The following is an 8,912-nucleotide window of genomic DNA, read 5'->3' on the forward strand; positions in this document are numbered from 1 at the left end:
GCATTTCACCAGGGTTATTTTCTTTCCTGAAAGCACCATGTCTGCAGCTAGTGGTTGAATGCATGCACAAATTAAGTTTACAGATTTCATATAGCAATTTATTCTGGTTGAATGTAATAGCAGTAATTTTTCATGCAAGTCAGCAAAATACAATCCATAAAGGAAAAAGTACTGCCATTATTTTAAACTCTATTGTTCTTATTCAATTCAAATGTGAATTGAAGCTAAATAATTTACTGTGTAAATTTCATTTTTAATTTTATGCCATTCCAAAAGAAGAGAGTGAATGAGAGAATGACGGGGAAGCTTCAAAGCTCTAAATCCTTGTATACTAATGTCTCAACAGTAAAATAATCTAAGGAGCATGCTGCAGCAAAAATGATTGCTGGGATCTATAATAGGATTGTTTTAACTCAATAGTGTTTTATAATTTTTTGATTCACTCCGAATTTTTGACAGCTTGCCTAGTTGCAGTTTTTATCTGATCATCTTTGCATTAATAATACATTACAATAAGTTTCATGGAAAAGTGGCCATTTTTTTCTCACTGAATACTTTACTTTTGCCAGCAAAATATTGACTTGGGTTTATAATCAATTCCTGTTTGGCTTGATCATGCTTAGCATGAAGCTAAAATATTTGCTGCTAGACATATGCCAATACAAATGTCATCATTGCCATATTATAACAAATTCGTTCAGTTGCTAAATAATCTGCCTCGCAGGTTGCAATATATATCGGACTGAAGCCCAGAGCTTCAGAGACACTGGGATATGAGTAGTTGTACTTCCCTGAGGCTCCCATTCCCCTGCTTCAGAAAAACTTCCTCCCAGCAACAGCATCCATTTCCATACAGTCATCCTCTGAGTCACCTGTGGCTTGCTCACTGACTAGATTCAATCAAGGCAAAAATACTGAATAAAAGAAAATATGTCAAAAATTATTTTATTTGCCTTCTCCCATCTTCTGAGGCATGAATGAAAATAGACTTTCAAGCAAAAAAAACCCCAAACACTAGAAAAAGGACTTATTTCTCAAGAGACATTTCAGAAAAAAAATTTCAGCTAGGTGCAACTCATGTATCCTTATCTTCCTTCATAATTGTAATATTTATATACAGATTAATTATGCTTCATTGGTATCAGGAAACAGAATAGTCTGAGAAATACTACTGTTTAACCTAACTCAGTTAACTTACTTCCTGAAGACTTAATTCAAGCTATCTCTTCATTTGTATTGGCATGCCATCTCAAAAGCCCCATCCTGTTCTGGTACATCAGTCCCTGACTCTGAGTTTCCCCTCTGCAGTAACAGAGCCAGAAGTCATGTAGTTCTCTCTTTCCACCTTCTAAGTTGAAAGCACAGCACTTGGAAGAGTCTGAGATTGGCACTGAGCCAAAGATCTGCACTGTTGGCAAGAGATTACTTTGCCACATCACTTGACCAGAGAAGGCAAGCATGCACACCTCTAGAAACTCCATGATGATGATGGGTAGCATATACTCTCCAAACAGGAGAAACCTTGCTGCATCCTCAGCTACTTCCATTGTTAGTAGTGGTAGCGAGAGTGATCTTTTTCAAGCCCCAGGACGATGACTGCAGAGAGTGAGAACATACCTGGAGAATATAAATGTTGGAGTCTGGCTTAAACAAAGCTGTGCTGAGGTCCATCTTTCTGAAAGGCAAAACAAGCATGCACAAGCAGCACAGGAACAGAACAAATGCTGAACACCCTACCTGATCCCCACAATATTGTCTTTCCTGCTATAGATCTCACTTGACATGTTTGAATGCTCTGATGCTTTGTAACCCTGGGGGGGATCTGCAATTGATATAATGTGTTGTTCAGTTCATGCCCAACTTAGATATTCAAAAAGAGTTAGGAAATTAAAAACAGGCATGTGCAGGCATTGTAAACTAACAGATTTTGTCGGTCAAGGCATGCCTTACAATTTCATAAAGTCACTCCTGATGTCCAGACATTATTTGTTATTAACTATTACTTTCAGTGCGATCTGTCAAAAAAAAGAAAAAAGAGTTTATATTTAAACACAATTACACATTATATTTAGTGCTTAATATAGTAAATTTCTTCTCTCCCCCAGGCAACAGGCAATTACAATCGCTCTGAGAAATAAAATATATGTGAGCCACTAAACTATGCAGGCCCTTTAAAGCACTGCATACCTCTATAGTGTCCCAGTAGCAGTGACACTGCAAATTGTAACATAGCAATATTACTTTCATGAAAGTAATTTTGCTAGATCTGGTCATTATAAAGGTATTTTCAGAAATATGTTTCATCTTTCTGAAATTTTAAATTCCTTTCAGAAAAGTATGTGAAATTTTGTCTCTGAAAATGTCAGGGTTGGCAGTCCTCTGACACATGAGAGAACAGTGCCCCAAGTCTCAGTGCTAGTGATCTCAGAGAATAAACTCCCTTTATAGAGTTTCATCTCACTTGGGGCAAACAAGGAAGACAAGAATGTGAGTTTGCTGCAGCTGATATCTCCTGCTTGGAAGTGACTGTCAATCAGCTTGAAAGGCAAAGAAGATGCATTCCTCTTGTTGCAAGACACAAAGAACTGAGTACGGTATGAGCCCACTAAATCAACATGGTAAAAAGTGTCATTTGAAATTAAAATTAGAAACAGGTGGGCACAGACCTTCTTCAATGTCTGTGATTAATCAATACATCTATAATTTATCTATATCTATTATGCTATATCTATTATGGAGGTTAAACAACAGAAACAAAATTCAATTGAAATAAATAAGCCTGCACATATACATCACTGAAAAAATTGCTCTGGTATACTACAAAACAAGTGTTCATTATTTTTAATGTATGCTTTCCATTTGCAGACGTGGGCTTCCCAGTCCTCACGCTGGGTGAAGGTGGCAGATGGATGGTGCTGCAGAGAATGCTGAACACATGTGAATGACACATGGGACTGAGTTAAAAATTACCTTTTGTCTTACTAAACAATAAAAAGATGGCAGTTTCAGATTCATTCACATCACTGTCTTTTTGCAAATCCACAACCGCCGCTCCATCACTGATACAGTACACAACACTCCCCATTCCAACACAGGCAAGCATAACCTACACAGCAGCAAAGGATGTCTGAAAGCAAGAAATGCCATCCTGATTTCCCTTTTGACAGTATAATTTGCATTTTGCAGATTTGAGAGTGTCAGTGAATTCACTGAGACAATGGATGGGAAAGAAAAAATTAAATCTCTCTCTCACTGTCATGTCTGTACAAAAGGAGAATTATCAACCCAATGCAATCAAGCACACGAAAAACAATTTTATTGTTTATACAATAAAAGTAAATAGGTTCATTCAGCCGTGGCTTTCCAAACTCTAATTTGCTATATTTTCTTCCAATAGGAAGGATTAGTTGGTTTTGGGTTTACTTTTCATTGAAACATCAAGAGACACATCTCATCGGTGTCCCTTTGTCTGTGAACTGGTATCATGACTTGAGCTGAGGTAGAAGGTTGGTATTTTGCATTTTCTTGGAGAGAGGTAGCCTTTTGGTTTCATCTCAGTGAAGAAAAATGACCAGAAATAGTAACTGGATGAAAAACTGTGTCAGATATTAGCTGGAAATACATAATCAGGAATCACTAATAGGAACAACACCGGTAATCATTTCATCACTTTGCCAAAGAAGAAAGACACTTTCTTTTTTGAGGGTTGTTGTTATTTCCCCCTGTTGAAATAATCATTCTTCCATTAACACTGGTCATGACATCAGTGGTTTGTTTATGTGATTTCCTAACACTGTGGATATCTGTGATGCTTTATCCAAGCATCCTGACACCTCATTTTCTCTGACAGCAATCATTCCCATCCCAAATGTCAGTGGAGAATGCTACAATGGAAGAAAGTGAAATTTGGTGCTTTCATAACCACCCGTCATTGTTACAGTTATTGAAGGTCAAGCAACAGGAGTACAGAGGGTTTTGTATGGCTGCAGCAACACTGAGTGGCTGATGCCCAGGAAATCGCCTTTTATTGTTTTCTTTTGTGTTACACAGACCCATGAGTTTTACTGTATGCTGACTTGACCTGTGGTGAGGTACATGTCATCTGAAAATCAATATCATGGTCTTTTCTCCTTTCTCTGTATTGCAGGTCAAACAAAAGGAAGGTGTATTTTCTTGTCTGGTTTTTTTTTTTTTTTTGAGGAAGGGTTCATCTGAAGTGATCCAGTGGGTAACAAAGAAACTCGAAAGGAAGCTGGTCCATTAAGAAAAAAGTATTCAGAAACATGATGAGTTTTTCTTTTATTAAATGAGGAGCTGACTCACATAAATGAGGAGGCAATCAAAACCCAGGTACGTCTCATAAGAATATCACAAGTTCTCCTCTTTGGCCTGAATCAACATGGGCATTTCATTATGTCAGTGCATCTCATAGTGTTTTGTTTATAACAACGCTCTCATATCCCAAGATCCCTACTTGGCTCTAAATCATGCCTCCTCCAGCTTCTGAGTAAGACAGCAGTCCCTGAGCACACAGGAGCAGCAGACAGAAACCAAAGTGGTTTTGTGGTACATAATTTTGTATCTTTAGTTGCAGATATCGGCAAAGTCTCTTTTTTCTAATAGAGCCAAACTAGTTTGTCCTCTCCTAGTGCCAAGCCACTCACATGTAGGTCTTTCATTTTCCATGTTCACTATGTTTTCACCAGAGGTGCTGGGAAACAGATGATTCTCTAGAAAAGCTGCAGAGGCTATGTCCTTTTCTTCTCTGTATTTCTTGCTCAACTTCTTTGTTCTCATAGTTTCCTGTCACTGGTACCAGCATTTCCACTTTAAATAGAGCTTTAACATAGATATTCCACCCTGTCTGCCATTCTTCCTTGGCCTAACATTTGCATGGCAGATGGTGCAAATGGCCCAGTAAATATTTACTGGATCAGTGTTAGAAAAGAAAAGCAAAGCAAAGCAAAACAAAACAAAAACACCCCAGCTGCCAGACTGATGACTTTCTGGCAACATATCATGTGCCACCAGTCACCAGGATGGGGAAGACACCACAGAAAGATAATTGATGTTGAGCTTGCTGGATTTTTAGGAGTATTTTCTGAATCTTGTTGTTTGGAGCACCCCCAGAAGGCAGGTACAAGGACAGGAACCTTTCCCCTTCCTTCTCAGAGTCTTTTTCTCATTCCTTAGGTGGAAAAAAAAAGGTATTATGTCAAATTAACGTATTCCCCTTTCAAATAAAAAACAGTCATATCTGGTATCAGAATTGTATTAATTACAGATAATAGACTGATCTCATTGCAAATGGAGTCTGCTGAAACTCCATTTCAGCAAAGTTTGGGACAAATATCTTACAGATTTAAATAGTGATAGAAGGAGGGGAAGGTGATCAATGTTAAGAATGACCTATGGTTTTGGAGGCACTGACTTGCTAAGGTGTATTGCAGGAAGAGCAGAACAGCGAAATACCTGTGCAGTGGTAGTTGCTTTTTAATTTCCGTGTTCCTGTCAACCACTATTCCTCTATTTTGCTATTTTTTTGATAGCTGAAGTAATTGGGTGTCAACATCTTTGATGGTGAAGAACAATGAAATGCCAGGATGTCTTATGGAGCAAAATCCTTTTTCTCCACCATACCAATACTCTATATTATATTTAACAGTGCAGAATCAGTGCAAATTATATTACTATCCAAATGGATGTTATTTTCTAAGCAGGTTATATATGCCAAAACTTAAAAACAGTCTGTTAAGATTCCAAGGAGAAAAGAAAGGAAAACAGGAAAAATAGAAGCCAAAAATATATGGGCCGCCATTCTGAAAAGTAGTTCAGCAGATGGTCAAGGAAAGATTTGTACAGAATAGGACACAACAGAAGGAGATGGAGCATTTATTCTACAGTTAATTTTTAATTTTAATTACAGTCTAAAAATTTTTTAATAAAGTCTTTGAATACAAATTTTTTTAAAGGAAAACATATTTTCCTTTTCCCATCAGTCCTTTCCCTCAGGAAAGATTCAATTTCTCTTTAAACCTAGCAGTAGGAAAGATAGAAGGAGAATATACACACAAAAAATATGAGTCAAGAGAAGAAAGAAAATTCCATCTCCCGCAATTGTATTTTGTCCATTTATCTTGCACTGTAAAATGTGAACTACGTGAGAATATGCCATGAACTGGAAAAGGGAAAAACAATAGAGTCCTGATTAATCTAGTTCATCCAAAGTTCTCTTCTTGATCTTATGGCATTTCAGAAGACAGCGTTCATTAGTTACCAAAGCTAAAAAAATGTCATTGTATCCTCAGTGCCAAAAAAGAAGTGAAGAGGTCCTCTACTAGAATACCAAAACGACTTCAAAATCTTTGCACAAAGGCCACAGAGGGTAGGGCTAGCTTGGGGTCCTCTCTCCAGGATTTCTTTTATGACTTTCAAACAAATCTTGCTTTTCAAACTCATATGTCCTAATACTAAACCTGAAAATGTAAAAATTCACATCTGAACTCGGAAATACTCAAAACTGCAGCATCAGATATAGGCATTCATGAACAGTGAAAAAGTTTATCTACAGTCACTATTCCATAACCTAGTGGATCCTACTCTCCAATTAGGTAGATTCATATAGTCTAGAAAAAGAACATATTCTTATACAGGGAATGAAGTTCAGAAAATCATCAATTAAAGGCATAGATACACAGACTGTCATGATGAATGCAGAGAAGATGGATCAGGGTATTCAAGCGCTTGAGCACCCTGAGTAGCCAAAAGGGTAAAAAAAAAAAAGAGAAAAGAAAAATAGCAAAGAGAGGTTGGCTTTGATCCTTATGCCTGTCTCGCTGCTTACTAAAAAAGGTCACCTGGTTCTGGAGGTTCAGTGGTTCCCATCTTGTATGCCAGTAATTCTCCAGCTAATCTCAATTTGGCTGCTGGTGATTTATTCCATAAAAAAAACCCAACCAAACAAAAACTTACCCAATTGGTTGGTATTTTTATATATACAGTAAAAAAAATAATCAGTGCTTGAGTAATTTATCAATGTTTTAATCACCTTCCAGCTGCACAGCAAAGAGATTCTTTCTGCTATTGTTTCTACCATTTTGTCTCAGTGATTCCTAGAGAGGCTAATCTCTCTGAAGCACCTGCAAACTGCCACCTTCTTAAGCCAAAAAATCCACCAAATGATATTGGATTTCACTGGCCCAGGATAGAATATCTCCATGTCCTTATTTTAACTCACCGTTTTTATGTGGTAAACAGAAGAGGTTAAGCAAGGAAAGACCCAATTTTTTTGCCCACCTTCCTTTTCTTTTTAGAAAAAGGTAGGTTAAAACAACTCACATTACTAGAAACAGAGTCTAGGGTTTAAAATAAATTTATTTTCTAAGGATTAGATTTTGTAAGCAAATCTGTTCATTATATCATTGAGGAAGAAGCCATGAAGTCACTGACCAGCTCCTCAGCTGGAGGAACTGTACAAAGGTGCGCTGAAGCCCAGGGAAGGGCTACTTGGGGAAGGTTTGAGCCTTTTTTTAATATATACCCCTTTTTGTTCCTCTGTACATAGCAGTTTCTATGTGTATCCCTGTACACAGAGGTCTACACGTCACATATGTCTTGTGCACATGCACATAAATTCTCACCTATATAAATACTACAGGAGGGGCTAGTCACAGCTTCCATAACTGGGAGTGACACCTGTCACTCTTTTCCCTTGTATAGACAGCATTGTGTTTTCACAAAGCTTTTTGTTCTGTCAAAGGCACCGAAATTTTCCATGTGGGACTGCTACCCCAGATTGCACTGCTTTTTAAAATTTTCAACCACAGCATTCAGCAAATAAGTTGTGGAAAACATCTTGTAAAAGGAGTTCTTCTCTTGAAAGGAGGGAAGAGAAAGCAATTCAAATGAATGTTAAAATCAGCATAAGTGGAAATGTTGCAGGTCTGTATCTATAAATGGGGGTCAGTGGACCCTGCTCTTCCTAGAGTATTGTAAAGATTCATTAAAGTTTATAACGTGTTCAGATAGAGTGAGAACTGCAGTAACAGTCATGTAGGGAATGAATAATTCTGTCTTTAGAACGAAGACTGAGCAGTGTGCAGTAAATAAGGCCTGAGGCCAAACGCCAAGCAATGAGGATAAAAGAACATATTGAATAGCTGCTCATTAAGTGAGCACCATCCATCCTGTGCCCTGCTGAAGCAGGTGTCCTGGGGAAAAGTAATAGTATGCAACCTTGTAATTAAAACTGTATCATAATGCATATTCACCAGGAGGCGAAATTAAGGATGCCTTGAGAAATTCAGTCTGACATTGCCTAACTTCTGAATGCTGGACTTTGCAACTTTTATGCCCTTTTTGCCATGTATATATATGTATTATTTTTTCTCTTTTCTCCTGTTTTCTCAAGAGGTGGAGACATAGTAGAATATAGTCTTTCTGGTCACACATGCAGACAAGAATAAGAATGCCTTCAAGCCAATGATCTGAAACTAAAGTCACTGCATGTGTCTGAAGAGCCCAGAGCAGTGCTGAAAGGAGAGAAGGGGTAGGTCTAACAATCTGTAAGAGAGGTAAAAAATGTCTGAGGGCCAGAGATCATCAGCCTGTACCTAATAGACACTTCTGCATGTCAGAGCTAGGTCTTGGTACTTTCCCTGCTTGCAATCTGGTTATATTTCATTACAAACTTTATCTAGCAAATCTTCTATTAAATAAATTCTATGTTCTTTGACACTCTCCTACTAATTTTGCATCTTTCTTTCTTTCTTATTTATAAAGAAAGAGGTGGTTTAATACTCCAAATTCTATTTTATAGCCCTTGAGAGAAAAGAAAACTTATGGAAGCTAAGAGAAATATTTATTTATATATATATATATAAAATAATTCAATAAATTCAACTTCTAATATC

Source organism: Corapipo altera, unplaced genomic scaffold (assembly GCF_003945725.1).
Source record: "Corapipo altera isolate COAL_440 unplaced genomic scaffold, ASM394572v1 1, whole genome shotgun sequence".
NCBI lineage: Eukaryota > Metazoa > Chordata > Aves > Passeriformes > Pipridae > Corapipo > Corapipo altera.